Source organism: Gastrolobium bilobum, unplaced genomic scaffold (genome assembly GCF_033153095.1).
Source record: "Gastrolobium bilobum isolate Gb01-03AN ecotype WA unplaced genomic scaffold, APGP_CSIRO_Gbil_v1 utg1031, whole genome shotgun sequence".
NCBI lineage: Eukaryota > Viridiplantae > Streptophyta > Magnoliopsida > Fabales > Fabaceae > Gastrolobium > Gastrolobium bilobum.
The window spans coordinates 711680-726665 of record NW_026899326.1 but is presented as its reverse complement, the minus strand read 5'-3'; the positions used below and the strand labels follow the sequence as shown (position 1 = coordinate 726665).

Sequence of the window (14986 nt, the reverse complement as noted above, 5' to 3'; positions counted from 1 at the left end):
CAATTTCGCTTGGATAGCACTACAATATCCCACTTTATATGAAAAACCATTCAACCACTTACCTGTACCATCTCTTATCACTCCCCCACACGCTGCCAAGCCAGGATTTCCTTTAGCAGCTCCATCTGTATTAACTTTAACCCAATCTGGTTTCGAAAATTTCCAAGTGATTGAAATCTCCATCTTTCTTGAACTATGCGTCCCCTGATTCTTCCTATTTGCGACAGCCCAAAATTCCTTAGCTTGACTTGCTGTGAAGTCATGGTTATATGCATATTGAAGATTTTGACTACCATGTGACTTGTCATTCCTCCCTTCCAGCATAGCCAAGCTGTAACAACAAAAATTGTATTCCAAGGCACATCACTATTATGAATGGTATCTATCCGAAGATTGGATATAATCCAATTGTTACCTTCCATTACAAAAAAATCTGGGCAAAAATTTTGAGCTCTTAAATTAGTCCATAGAGTCTGGACACATAAACAATCACGTAAAGCATGAATCCAGGACTCTTCTGCATTATTGCATAAAACACACAAAGAATCCCCCAATTGCATATGAGCCATCCTTTGCTTTGTGAGTAGTCTACCATGAGCTACTTTCCACTAAAAGAATTGGATCCTATGTGGACCTTATCCAGCTCCAAATTAAATTCCAAATGTCAGAGCTTACTAATTCCATCTCTGTTTGCTTTGAGATCAACCCATATATACTTTTAACCGAGATGCCATTACCTCCAGCAATATTCCATCTTAAATGATCACCACCATCAAAGGGGTGAGGAGGGAGATAACTTCTAATAGTTTCAATTTCCTTAACAGGAAGTCACCTGGACAACCTTTCTTTATCCCATTCTCCAACATCATTGCCATAATCAGCAACCATTTTTCCAGCCTCCTCCCACAGACTGGGGTGAATTGTCTTCTCAATAATTCTTTCATTTCTATTTGCCCATTTTTGCTACCAAAACTTCATTGATCTTCCATCAGCTATCTCCCAATAAGAGTGCTCATCCATTTTCCTCCAAGCTAAACAAATATGTTTCCAGAAGGGTGAATCACTATTTTTATAGGAGAAGATATCAGTACCTGTACGATGAGGAGCATATTTGGCCTTCAGGAATTGCACCCACAAATCTCGCGGGTTAGAGTATATGTTCTAAGCAATTTTAGCTAAAAAAGCATCATTAAAATCAGCTATATTTCTTAGACCCAATCTTCCTTGGTTTTTGGGCTTGGTTATTGTATTCCAACTAATGAGATGTAGCTTTTTATGATCCTCTGTATCACCCCCAAATAAATTGTCTCTGCATTTTCTCCATCTCATTACAAATACCTATCGGTAGTTTTCCACATTGCATTTGGAAAGTAGGAATGGTAGCCAAACACAGATTGAGTCAGTGTAACCCTTCCTGCTTGGGATAAACATTTTGCGTGCCACCCTTATAGTCTTTGACGCATTCTATCTAGAATATCCCCATAATGCTCTTTGATAGTTCTTCCATGCTTCATCCAAGTTCCCAAATATCTGCCAATATTTGTAACTCTTTTAAAACCACTTATTTCAGCAATCCTGACAACACTTGCTTCATCAGTGTTTTTTGAAAAATATATACTACTCTTCTGGCCACTAATTTTCTGACCTGAGACTTGTTCAAACAGATTTAGGCATCTCAACATGATATGAATTTGTTCCTCACTTGCCTCCGCAAATAGCATTGAATCATCTGCAAACATGATATGGGATATTGGAGGTTCACTACTACCAGCCCTTATAGGTTTCCAAAGGTTTACACTAACAACAGTGTCAATGATATGAGTAAGTTTCTCCATTCCTAAAACAAACAAATATGGAGACATAGGGTCACCTTGACGAATACCCCTAGAAGGAAGAATTTCACGAGTCATTCCACCATTCCACAAGATATTAATTATAGGAGACCTGATTGAAGCCATAATGACATCAACCAGTTTATTTGGGATTTGCACTTCCTGAAGAATCTGATGAATAAAATTCCAGTTCAATCTGTCATATGCCTTATCCAGATCTATCTTTACTGTCATGAATGCTTTCCTACCCCTCATTCCAGTATCGGACCTAGAAAATTTTATTTATGTGTGCATATTTAGTCCGAATATTTAGTGGAAGGGATTTGGGGGCAGTGCTTCCAGAAAAATGCATTAAAAAATAAAAGAATATAAAAAAAATTTATATCCCTGATGTTACATGAACCAATTTTTTTGTCATGTTAAGAAAAAGACAAGACCAATTCATTGAATAATGTGTCATCTCACTTTCTTTAATATTATATAACTTGACAAAAATTTCATTCATATAATATGAGGGATATAATCCTCAAACAACAAAAGAAAAGAAAACTTGAACTCAACATAAAAAAATTGTAATCAACTTAATGATATAAAACCACTAAAACATAAGCAATAAATAAGATGTGTTTCTTTCTTAATATTTGTGCTTTATTTCTGGTAATACAACCACTAAAATTGTTCCTTGAGTGACACTCATAATTAATTAAAAAATATATCTCTTCTTTACTAAAAAAATATATGACCAAATTTATGTGTGCACTTGCACACATAAAAAACCAAATAGGTCTGCCACTACCTCATTCTGTGCATACTATCAACTAACTCTTGTACAATAACTATATTGTCCTGTATGTGCCTTCTTGGGACAAAACTTGCTTGGGCAGGTGAAATTAGTCTCTCCAGAGTTGGTTTAAGTCTCTGGACCACAAGCTTAGACAGCACCTTATACAGAATTGAACAAAGAGAAATAGGCCTGAATTGCTTGATGTGAGTTGCACCCTGAACCTTAGGAATGAGCACCAACAACGTGGTATTTATAGAAGCAATCAGATCTGGATTTTTCCATAATTCTTGGATTAAATTAACCACCTGATTCTTCATGCTTTTCCAGTTACGTTGAAAAAATAATGTAGGGAAACCGTCAATACCTGGTGATTTATATGGCTGCATATCAAACACATATTGTCTAATTTCCTCATAGTAAGGATCTGTGGCCATACAATTTTGTTCAAGGGTAGAAAGGGATGGCCACATGTTTGATGACTCTAACCACCTCCTAATTTCAATATCTTCAGAGAACAAATCTTTATAGAACAAATGAATTAGCTCAATAATCCTATTCACATATGAAACCCACTGATTGGACTCATTCTTTAATCTTGTAATCATGTTTGTATTCCTTCTTATAATAGTGTTTAGATGATAGAACCTAGTATTATGGTCCCATCAACTATTCACTTATGACGAGATTTCTGAAACCATAATAAAATGACATAAAATTGTATTCTTTAAAATGATAAAAAAAATTCCCTTAAATAAATGTCAAATGAATATTTAAAAGACTAAATTAGTAATATAGTCTGCAAAAAAAATTAATGTTATTGAAACTTTTGTACATATTATAAACTTTTTTATTATGATATTCACATTAGATATAATAAAAAAAATTAAGTATGTAAAATTAGCATAATAAGTTTTATATATATGTATATATATTATGTATATGTATATATATTGATCTGAACCCATACTAAATGGGTAAAGGGTTTAATATAATAAATAACCCAAGTGGCATAATGACAAAGACTTAAGAGTAAGGAAATGAGATTTGGATTCTCTTATGTGGAAAAATGATCATGTGGTCATGTTATTTGATCACAATTCACAACCACTCATTTAAAAATCAGATAAGAGAGAGAGAGAAAAATGTATGATTTTTAAATGAGTGGTTGTGATCAAATAAAATAATTACATGATCATTTTTCCACATGAGAAGATCCAAATCCAAGGAAATGTGTATACACAATTAGACCAACAACATCACGTAACTCATAAGTTCTATTAAAAGTCAATGATTAAAGGATAGACACAAGGCTCCAACTAAGCCTACACATTATAGCCCATCAATACACATCCCACAAACGGGATAGGCTGACAAAGCCACCATAATCCACCAATAAGAGTGAATGCTATCATACTAAGGCGACACAAGCAGGTAATGTCACCACTGGCGGACCTATTCTTGTGCACATGTCTGCAAGTGCAGACGAAAAGTTTTGGAAAATAAATAAAATGAGTTACTATTTTCTTATTAAAACATGGAAAAGACATGTTTGCATATGGATAAAAGCAAGTATGATGGATCACTCTTTGTTTTCTTATAAAAACTTCAACATGGTTTAGTTGATTGTCATGAATGAAGTTTGGAAGTCTTTTCCATGTTTTGAATTTGGGAAGTAATTCTGTTCAAACAAAATAACTCTCTGCTAACTAGAAAACATATTTAAAATAACTTCCGTAGAAAGTGTTGAGCTTAATTAAATCTTCAATTTAGGCTTCCATTATTCCAGAAAGGGTAAGATTGATGTTTTAGGAGATCCTTCTATTTTCCTTCACATTGAAGAAGGAATTTTTCCTTTGACAGATGCTGACAAGCTACAGCCTTTTGGTCAAAGTGAGACGACACCAAAGGAGGAAGTTATATTCACTATGTTATCAGGCAATGCAAGTGACATATAAGCTCCACAATCACCTCTAGATTAATTGGGGTTTGAGTTGGTTAATCTGTTGGGTAAGGAGTTTAAGGATGGTTTTTTAACCAAAGTGGAAAAGGAACTGCAAAGATAACCAACCTCAGTTAATCATGATAGGGATGCAGGATGGTTAAAATGCTTATATACTTTTATTTTTTAACGCATTTAAAACTTTCTTTAAATAAAATTTTTCGGGGGCGTTGCACTTGAACCCCGCCACTAAATGTACAGACATAAATAAATTTTCCTGAGTTCATCACTGCATGTTACTATTATATAAGGAACACTTAATCATCTTCTCCAATTTACTTAAGCTCATTCATTCAAACACTGACTTGAGCGTCAGAGTACTTTGCAAGTACCCCATCTATTCCAGGCATGCAAATCTCTTCAATACCAGTTCAACCATCCCACAAATCCACCCCACATAACAACCTAACTGATCATATTACAATTAACCTTCCAGCATCACTTGGATTAGGCTGAATTGTATGTAGTCAAACCAAACTTTTCTTGGACCAATCCTATATATAGTTATGTTCTCTTTTATTCTATTTAATTCCACTCTTTTTACATATGTGCACATCTGCTAAATTTTGACCACATTTATCTAATTTTAAGATACACTAAAAGGTTAATTGTTTCTGTTTTTAATGTAGAATTTTTTTTTCTACCACATTCGTATAAAAGGGAGTTGGTTTCGTTAATTTTTTCCTCTCTTCTCTTTAAAATGGGATCCACTCATTTATTATGAATGTGAAAAAAAAATTCTACAATAAAAACACAAACATTTTTCGCTACACTAAAAAATAGAATAGAGCATATATATACCGTACCATTTTAACACTTTTACCAAATGATATCTTAGTTTCATAACTAATATCCATAATTTGTTTGTAGTATATGATAATTGTTATTTAAATTATGTTTAAGTTTTTAAAATTTTATTTTAATCCTTAGAAAAGGTTATACTTACCATAATTTTTCTAACTACATCTTACAATCAATCTTGTTATCGTTGGAACAAAATCAAATTAACGGTCACAAAATGGCATCAAGTGAGAGTCATTCTTTTAATTTTGATTCAACAATAACAAAGTGATTATAAGAGATGTTAAAAAAAATGGTGGTAAACATAACATATTCCTAATCCTTACATTTTTTTAATACAACATAAGATAGACAAATGATTTTTTGGTATGCAAAAGAAAATTATGTAAGGAACAATTAAATTGAATATATACATTTAGGCATGATCAATTTATACCAGCATAAAAATAATAAGTTTTATATCAAATCTTAACCGCTGATTTTTATTAATATAATGATTATAATCTATTGTATTACACCTATTAATTAATTATTAATTCTTAATAAATTATAACAGTTAGATATTTGGTATGTTTGGTATAATCTATTGTATCACACCTATTAAAGCTCATGTTGTCGCTCGGTAGACTTTTTTTTATCAAAATTGGAGAGTCTTTAGGGGATGTTTGGTATACTTTTTTTGGTTGAAATGGTAGGAAAGTGAGGTAGGAATTTTTTTTTACTATGCTTGGTATGAGTAAAAGTAAAAAAATTTCAAGATACTTTTTTCTCCATCATTTCCATTTTTAACTACACATGGAAAAAAATAATCTCATCTCACCCATTGTATTATTTTTTTCGACCAACTGAGAAACGCATTTTTCATATTTTAAGACAAAAATGCCCTTACATAGTGTATCAGCAGATGTGTAAAAATGGATAATTTTATCATTTCGATTCAGATTCCCATCAATATTTTACAATCAAATAAACATAGCATCAGTAAAATTAACTCAACTTTTCCGAAAAAATTTGGCCTACCAAACATTTTTTCGTAACTTATCCAGAAAAAAAATTTCTCACCATATTCCCGAAAATACTTTTTTCTTAATAAAAAAAATATCTCCTCCACCAAACGTGCCATTAGAGAAAGAAAATAACTCCAAGCCAAGATAAGACAATTATCGCCTGACCCTGACTTATTGTGAAAACAATTCATGCATGCCAATAATAATCATAATATTTGTAATTTTATAACTTGTATTGGATTAATAATAACAGTTATGGGTTCGCTTTTTTGCAGTCACTGCAGATAAATTATCTGCAGTAAGCCAATACGACGTCGTTTTGGGGCAGAAATTATGGTGCTTTTGTAATTTTAATTTATTTCAATGTTATAATAGTCTTTATATTTATAATTTTTTAAGATTTCAATACCAAAACGACGTCGTTTTGGGAATAAATGCAGACAACTTATCTGCATTAACTGGAGAAACATTTTTTCCAACAATTATTAGTTGACTATCACGTGCTTGATTATTAACTATTTTTGTTTGATAAATAATTTGACATTTGTTATCAACCGTTATTACTCTTTGTCGATTGGTTAATAAAAATCATAGGATAATTATCTTATGAATGGTTATTAATCATTTTGGAATAGTCAATTCAACAATAATAATTGAGTTATAATTATGAGTAAATTTTATTATTATTAAAATTAAATAATCCTCCTCCGTAATTAAAATTTTAATAATTTTAAAATTTTCCACCCATTAAATTAATTACAAAGACCTTAAGAATCTATATACAATGTGTATTATTTGTATTCCATTTTTTTCCCTTAGTACATATATTACCTTTATTTTTTTTTGAATTCCTTTATATTGCTTGCAATGAAAGATTTTACAAGCAAAAAAGCACACTGCTATTTGGCAAAAATATAAGCAGTGAGTGGATACAATAAATTTTCCATTTAGTACACATTCCTCAAATATTGCACCTGACTCAAGGTCTGAATGGAACAAATTGAAACTGCACATTCACCTCATACAGCAACGATCAATTTTTTTTTTGAAGATCCTCTTTTAACGGATCTATCCTGACAGTGACAGGCTTTGAGAGGTTCATTTCTTCAAGACTTCAAGTCCTTTTTTAAAGTGAAGTAGCATTATATTCTCTTTTTGTAAATGTATGAGACACCAATCTCCTCAAGTGTACATGATCATAGTCATGACCAACCTACATAAGAAACTGAATTGAAAACCAATAGCAAAGAAAATGAAAACTTGAACAGAGAAAAATCAAAGACTACGATATCAAGACAAATTACCAGATATTCCAAAGCCCAATAACAAAAGTAACTGCATTGCAAAACTTATATTAGTACGTGAACAAGAAGCAATAACATCATTCAAATGGGTTTAGAATTTTAGCCCTGTAGAAATTAAAATTGAAATTAAGCAAAAAGGTCTTAATGCAATGAGATCTATCTTAAGAATAGAAACAAAAATTAAATGTTTCCCACACTACACTTAGGAATCACTTTGACTGGTAGAAAAAATCAAACGCAGAACATTCCCTTAAATTACCTAAGTAACAATTTGTTTTGTTATATAGGAGGCCTTGCAGATGAGGGAAATTGGAAATGCAAAGAAGAAGGAAGAGGGGATGGCGCAGTAAACGAATCCGTAACATCAAGAACATCATGGTAATCTGATTTTTGCTTATTGACACATGAACAAAGAAACAAAAACCACACAACTTAAGCATATCTCCAGAACAATGGTGAGATTGCATTAAGAACCTCAGAAAGTCAAATACATTTTATAAACAATGGCAAAGGTATCCATCAGGATTCTCTTATGATTAAGAAGATAACATAAAAAATTGTAAGGCCACAAGAAATTTAATCACATGTCAGAAGAAATCCCCTGCCTGCAGGCAAATTTGGTGCTAAATTGCAAGATCAAAAAAGGCCTCTCCTTTTAAAAGTATAAACTAAGCTTGACAAATAAAAACTTGAAAAAATGTTCTTCCCTTGACATGTGGAATTTTCTTCCTTCAATATAATCTGATACGACAAAAGAAAATAGAAAGCTTCAGGTTACCCATTGAGTTGTTGAAACTTCATTCTATCCATGTGTAATCTCTGAAAGACCCTTGAAGGTTGTGCCAACATATGCTACAACAAATCTGATTGGCTGTCATATGAAATGAAATAACGCATCAGCTCCACATTTCATTTTACTATGGTCAGTTAGTTAATTTAGTAAGGGACATGGACATGAAAGATAGAAGGCAAACATAGGGAGAAGAAAAATCAACAGAGAGAGAGAGAGAGAGAATATCACTAAATTGAAATAAAAATCAACAGAGAGAGAGAGAATATCACTAAATTGAAATATTAAAAGCTCATGACATTCTAAACAATTTAACATGGTGGGAGAATAAAAAATAATGAATAGTTTCTATAGAAATTTAAACAGCAGGCAGAAAACAGCACTAAAGATGAGCATTGGCAAACAAAAACAACCAATGTAATAAACCTTCGGCATAAGGGGTGGCATACCATTATTCCCAACCAAGATGCCAGCATATCACCCTCTATGCTGCAAGAAACCAAAGATAGAAGGTAATTGGGCAAGTTGAGCGAAAGTAAAGGGGCAAGGTGAAGCAGTAGAATTATCTGCAACATACACCAGAAAGGTAAGTATTAGGATTTAGAGAAAAGTATCACTCCAAATAATTTTCCTAGAAAAAGGTAAAAGAAAATCCCAACAGAGTTTTACAACTAGCATACTTAGAGAAGCAACATAACTAACAAAATGAAAATGCCATGTTATATGTCAGCCGGATGAGTAATTCATTCAACAGAATTCATATCTTATATCATCTGCATTGAAAAAATAGGTACATCTATAAGAGGATAGAAGATCAAACTAAAATTCGAGTAAACTAGCTGACAGAAAGAATTTATATCCACATCATATTTGTAGTCTAACTCTAAGGAGGAATGGGATATGTATTACACTAGTAAATGATCATAAATAAAGAAAATAAAACCCGAGCAATAATCCCCATTCCTTATATCTCTTTTGTTCATTCTATAAAGGTAAATTTCAGATGATCACTTGAACACATATTCCTGAAATAATTATCACCAAAATAAAACATAGCCTTTGAAAAAGGTCCAATTAATTGTGCAGCAATGACCTCGGGAAAATATCAGCAACCTTAAAACCTAAGACAACTCAAATGATGCAACCAAAATATGCTTGTGTTTTTAACTTTTCCTTTTATGTAAAAAAGACACAAGAAATATTAACATCGCCTTTATTCCATACTAATTTAGATCAACAGAAATACCACAAGAAAAATGCAACCCAAAAAGAAAAATATCCAGCCCTACCATCCATAATTTGGGGCATATGGAGTCAACCATACGTGATAAAGCATTCCAAACAATCATATCAGCTTCAGCTTGGTTTGTTAACAGAAACACTTACAATGAGCCGTGACTGTAAAATCTTTAAAAGTAAATGTAGCAGATCACCAATACATTAAGAAGAAAAAGGATAGTTATGTCATGACTCAAAAAATTGATGCTGGTATCATTACAATATCCAAATGAACCAAACAATGGAGGAGTTTTAAGCAAAAAGTAATAGTGAGCCCATTGCATAGTCCATCTTCTCTTTTATGTAACATTATCAAAAGAAATAAAGGTTGGTCTGAAATCATCAAAATTTAAAAAAATAAATAAAAAATTAATGTACAACTAGAAAGCATCTCACGAAGTTTTACTTTTACAGTAGACCTCTAGCAATCATTTCAAGAAGAAGTTTCTTTGTCATTTCATTCTTATCTTTTTCAAAGAGAGCACGAATAATTACTTCAAAAGTTACAGCATCAGGGATGCAACCATTATCTTCCATTTTTGATAGCAAGGCCAACCCTTCATCAAACAAGCCCTCTTTACAAAGCCCATGGATCATAACAGTGTATGCCTGGACATCTAGATGATACCCTTTGATCAAAAGATTTTGAAAAACCTCTTGTGCAATTTTAAGTCTTCCACCTTTGCATAGTCCATCAATAAGTATAGTATATGTGTTCACATCTGGCAGAATTCTCTGGTCTTCAATTTTTGTGAATAATGCAATTGCCTTGTCAAGCTGATGGTTTTTGCATAAAGCGTCTAATAAGGAATTATAAGTGATGACATTAGGCGGTTGACCTCTATCATGCATTTCATCAACAAGATCCCAAGCATAGGAGATTCTCCTTGATTTGCATAAACCATCAATAAGAGAGCTGTAAGTTACCGTATTAGGAATTATATTTTCACGATGAGCTTTTCTAAAGAGATTCATGGCTTCATCCACCATTTTAATCTTACATAATGCACTAACCATGATAGTATAGCTCCGACCATTAGGAGTCACTCCCCCTTGGACCATAGTGTTGAATACATATTTTGCATTGTTCACTTCATTAACTAAGCAATACCCATCCATTAATGTATTATAAGTAACAACATCAAGTCTTACACCTCCTTTTATCATCACAGCTAACACATTTTTAGCTTCTTTGACATTTCCTTTCTTACATAACGCATCAAAAAAAATATTAAAGGCATAAGCATCCGGGTTGATCTTTTCCAATAGCATTTCATATAACAAAGAAAATGCTTCTTTTAATTTACCCAAAATGCAAAATCCATAGATCAGAGAGGTGAAAGTAATAACATCAGGAGGAATTTTCATGACAACCATTTCAGAATACAAATCACAGGAATCACTTACAAGCTTATCTTTGCATAGGCTATCAATGATTGTGTTGTACATTACCACTTTAGGCTTAATAAATTGTCCTTCAATCTTTCTCAACAATTGGATGGCTGCTTTTGTTTCGCCAATTTTACATAACCTATTGATCAAGGTCCCATAATTAACTTGGTTCAACTGAAATCCCCATAACACCAAGTTGTCATGAAAGTGCAGTGCTTTCTTTATCTCACCATCAAAACAGAGACCTTTGATAAGTGTGTTCAAGGTTATGGTAGTTGGCTGATAACCCCTCTTGAGGATGTTGCCTAATACAGAAAAAGCAAAATTAATTTGACCCAGGTGGCAGTAACAATTGATAAGATGTTCAGATTAACAACGTCTAGCTTAATTTCCCCAAATTCCATCAGTTTAGAAAGGGAAATAGCAGTGTTGTAATGTTTCATATTCACAAGGGATCCTAAAATCTTGCCAAATTGGATGATGGGTGGGGTAGGACGCATAAGCAGCATGCACTTGAATAAAGAAACAACATCATCAATTTTAACGAATATGGGCTGAGACTGAGAATGAGAGTATAGTCTCATTAAGGTTGAAGGGAAGAAAAGAAGAAAAGTAGGGTTTGAAGACAACCTTGACATTGACATTGTAGTAGCAGCTTGCACCGCAATTGGGATTTGAAAGGAATGTTCGCAGCTACCAATTGTTTTAGGGTTTGTTTTCTCCACTGAATTTTGTATAATATGTAAAGATGAGGAGTTGTTATAGTTATAATTAATTAATAAGTATGATCCAATAAATTATAACCGTTAGATTGATGGAAATCAACAATTATAAGATTTGATAATAAAAGGTAGTAAGAAAAAAAGATAGTAACTACAACCTTACCTGTAAAGTATATTCGTATGGTATTTATTAGGGGTGCTAAAGGAACCAGGGGCCTTTCATGGGTCTTTGGCTCGGCTCGTGAAGGTCTGAGCTTACTTGTATAAAAGCTCATTTAATAAAAAAGCCTCACACTCCAATTCAAAAGCTCGGCCTTAGAGCCTCTCAGGCTGACCTAGTATATTATTTTATATTTTTATTTTATAATTTTTATACTATTTGTAGTAGCCCTCTCTTTCTTCTCAATCTATTTCACCTCGTTTTATTGGTTAAACAGACTTTTTGAATGACTTCGTTCTATATTATGCTGTTTGGATATACTTTGAATTTATGAATATTTATGGAATTACTAGTGTTGTTGATTGTATATTCTATTTAGACAAATTTTTGTTATTTTTTTTAAACAGGCTAAACCAGGCTTTTATTTTTTGTAAATAAGTCAGGCCACAGGCCGATAATTATATATAACAGGTAACGAGCTTAGTCAGGTTGACACATTTAAACACATACTTAGTCTTTTAAGACCAAAGCTCGGCTCGACTCGGCCCGCTAACACCCCTACTATTTATCATCCAAAATTTATGGAAATTATTAAATAGATTCATCTCAATAATAAAAAAAAAAGTTAATATAACGAACAGAGTATCATAATTTACTTTAAGGAAAAAAAGGACTAAAGTCACTAAACTATCAATTTAATCTTTTAAATATTCACTTCAAATTAATTCGATTTTTAAAAATTTGTTACATTAAACAAGTTCTTCAATAATTAAAAATAATATGAAAATGCTTCATGTATTAAGTTGCCTTACTTCAAAATTAAGATCATATTTGACATTTTAATATTTTGAAAAATTATTTAATATTACAAATCTTTATAGAAATAAATGAATGTCGAGTAATGTATCAAAATAAAAATAAAAATGAATGTCAAGTATAATTCTAAAAGACTAAATCAGTAACTTAGTCTTAATTTTTTTTAATGTTTTTGAAACAAAAGAAAAGATTAAGTATGTAAAATTAACATAATAAATTAGAGTATTAAAGTTTCTTTTGCAACAACAACCTAGGAAACAATTTTTTAAGATATTCAAAAGAAAGGTGTCCTAGTCCACACTGCCAAAATAAAATTTAATTTTTATCCTTATCTTGACTGGTTATAGCACATGCACGAGGCAACGAGTGTAAATTCACATCAGTTATGTCTAGAAAATAAAGCTGACCACGTTTAATAACCAAAGCTTAAGTATTTTGGGTGAGATTATTTTAATAATTTTATATTTATCTAACATTCTTCCTTATATGAGAGCCTATTAGACTTGAGAGGTAGATAATCAAATCTAAGTTATCGAAGTTAAGAAATTTCATAATTCCAATTTACAACAATAAGCAGGTGTTATCCACATAACAACTTACTAAAATATCTCCGAAAAAATCAAATGGTGGTAGCTCAGTTGGTGCATGGAAGTGAGCAGGTGAGATAAGAATATGTGTTCAATCACAGCACCACTTTTGGGAGGGGTTTAAAACCTTAATCCTATATCCGTCCCGAATTAATCTCGAAGCGATGAACCGAATGAAATATATATTAAAAAAAAAATCTCCGAAAATCTTATTTAAACAATAAGGTGTTATCCTTAATTATAGAATATTTTAAACAGAACATATTTTTGAATTCATATTTCCAATTTAACACTTCCCCTCAAGTTGAGAAGTGTTGGGTTTGCTCTTTTACTAAAGCCCAAATGGGTTATTAGTATGAGAAGAGCCCAAGGAACCTAGGGCCCAATGAGCTAGGGTTTCTTGGAACCCATATAAATAGTACCTCTTAAGTCATCAGCCTCCTAGGTCTTTTTTGTGAGAAAGAGGCAAGCTCTGAATCTAATCAGTGCCCACACACTTCCCCTTCCTCCTCGAGAGATAGTTTGGAAGATCTGCCACAGTCCAGCTTCGAGGAGGTAGTTCGTGCTGCGGCGCTGAGGTGAGCTGTTCGTGAAGAGGAATCCTACAAGGGAAGATTCTACACGAGACCTGCGCACCGAGAGGTAATTGTGAAACAAGGATGATTCGGTAAGCATACCAATGTACTAGGTCCTAAACCGCTTCCGCATAAATCTAAGATTTCCTACAATTGGTATCAGAGCCTTGGCTGTACATTGGTATGTGAATCTAGTTTCACTATTCATGTAATTAGTTTTTCTTCTTTAAATGTGGCACCTAGGGTTCTAGGATTATGGTATGAATCTAGCATGTGTATTTTATAATTCATTTTCATAAAAGTTTAAATTTTAATCGGTAAAATTGTTTTAATCCATGGTTAGGGTCTCTCGTGTATTTCTCGATTTGTAACAAAGAGGCTAATCCCATTGATTAGGTTTCCTCCTTGCTATTTTTTGTTTATTTTTGGAATTTCTGTGTATTTTTTTCAATATTTTGTAAAAGTTCAAGATCGAGAAATCGCGAGGAAGATGCGCAGTCAGCACTGTCGAAGACTTTTTGAGGACTTACCGATCTTAGAATAGGGCGATCTATATATGGTTGAAAAGAGGACGGAAAGACGAACACAACAGTGGGTGGATCACCGCCATCGAAGACTCCACGCTCCACCACGCGCCTCCACAAGAGGCTGAGAGTGGCCGCCACTCTCCGACAAAGAATGGGAGAGTGAGGGAGCGTCCGGCCACCTTTTTGGGTGGTTCCGGCGGCGGTGCACTCGTCTCTACGTGCCGGTCCTTCCCCTGGAGTTTCAGCCTGATTTGACTTCGGGTGACGGCGCGGCAGACCTGACGGCTAGGGTTCCTCTTTCGCGTCCTAGGGTTTCTCGCCAAAGGATTGGGTCTTTGGGCTTTTGGGCCCATGAAACCCTAAAGGGGCTTGATACAGATACTATGGGCTAGGCGAAAATCGAATTACAAAG

The 14986-nt window shown here is 33.2% G+C and overlaps 1 pseudogene; it reads right to left on the bottom strand.

Moving 5' to 3' along the window:
- Nucleotides 1-10203: 10203 nt before the first annotated feature.
- LOC133289685 (pentatricopeptide repeat-containing protein At3g22470, mitochondrial-like) lies at nt 10204-11696 on the bottom strand (annotated as a pseudogene).
- Nucleotides 11697-14986: the final 3290 nt, after the last annotated feature.